General features: G+C 40.5%; 1 non-coding gene across 1 annotated transcript; it reads left to right on the top strand.

The window, feature by feature from the left end:
- Positions 1-628: 628 nt before the first annotated feature.
- On the top strand, positions 629-690 carry LOC131276970 (U7 small nuclear RNA). Its single transcript, XR_009184184.1, has one exon. It is a non-coding gene; the product is annotated as a U7 small nuclear RNA (small nuclear RNA).
- Positions 691-1,542: the final 852 nt, after the last annotated feature.

Raw genomic sequence — 1,542 nt, forward strand, 5'->3', positions numbered from 1 at the left:
TATATTTTTTAATGTAACATTTTTTGTGATCTATGTATCTTTTAAAAAGAGAAGACAACTTAATAAAAAATTTTAAAAAAAGATGGCACTGGAAGAGCACAAATTTCAAAGTACATACAGAAAAACTGGAGATCTTATGGGAATTAAAGGTGCAATAAATGAAATTTTAAAAATACTGGAGTCATATAACAGATTTGAGGAGGCAGAAAAAAGGACTGGTAAGCTGGAAGAAATAGCTTCTGAAAGCAAAAGTAAAAAAGAACAGTGGAAGAAAGAATGGAAAAAATTGAACAAGGTCTCAGGGAACTAAATGACAACAAAAGATGGGCAAACATATGTGTAAAAGGTGTCCAAGAAGGAGAAAAGGGGAAAAGGGTAATAGGAATGTTTTAAGAAATAACGGTAGAAAATTTCACAACCCTATTAAAGGACATGGATATCCATATCTAAGAAGCACAACGCACTCCCTTATGTATAATTTCAAAGAGTACAACCCCAAGACATATTAATTATAATGTCAAATACCAAAGACAGAGAATTCTGAGCAAGAGAGAACCAATGCATAACATATAAGGGACACCCAATAAGATTTAAGTACAGAGTTCCCATGGAGGCAAGAGAGAGTGGTGAGTGTTACAGGTCTTTTAGAATTTGTTCAGTAGGTCTTTTGGCTCTTGCTGGAAGACCCTTACTTTCCCCATATTTTTTTTTTCTTTCCATCCCCTGCCCTGCTGTTATTGCTGTCTGTGTCCATTTGCTGTGTGATCTTCTTTATCAATTTCTCTTTTTTGTCTTCTCTTCTCATCTTTGTCCAAGATTCACCATGGCAGGAAGAGATGAGATGTGGAGGCGCCTTTGGGACTTGGAGTTGCCCTGGATGGTGCTTCAGGGGCAATCACAAGACATTGTAAATCCTCCCAGGGCTCACTGGATGGAATGGGGGAGAGTGTGGGCCATGATGTGGACCAATGACCATGAGGTGCAGAGATACCCAGAGATGTACTTACCAAATGCAATGGATGTGTCATGATGATGGGAGTGAGTGTTGCTGGGGGGGGGGGAGGGGTGCAGTGGGGGTGGTGGGGTCGAATGGGACCTCATATTTTTTTTTAATGTAATATTTTTACAAAATCAATTAAAAAAGAAAAAGAAAAAAGAAATAAAGTTGTCTTTTTTCACAGAAAAAAAAAAAAAAAAAAAAAGATTCACCAGGATTCCATCCTGGGGAACTCTAATCTGGAGAGAAGATCCCTGTCAATTCTACTACCTCAGTTCCTGGTCTCTTGCTGCGCTTCACCTTGACGCTTCCCTTGTCTCTTTTTTAATGTATCATTATCTTGCTGCATTACTCCCACAGGTGCTGACTCAGTGTGTGGGCACTCAGCTCAACATGCAGGCACTGGCTTGCCATACAGGCACTTGTGTGGGCATTCAGTATACCACCCAGACACCCACGTGTGCACTTGGCTCACCAAGTGGGGACTCAGTTTGTCATGTGGACACTCAGCTCACCATGAGGACACTCGGCTCACCATACGGGCA

This window comes from Dasypus novemcinctus, chromosome 30, assembly GCF_030445035.2.
Source record: "Dasypus novemcinctus isolate mDasNov1 chromosome 30, mDasNov1.1.hap2, whole genome shotgun sequence".
In the NCBI taxonomy this organism is placed as follows: domain Eukaryota; kingdom Metazoa; phylum Chordata; class Mammalia; order Cingulata; family Dasypodidae; genus Dasypus; species Dasypus novemcinctus.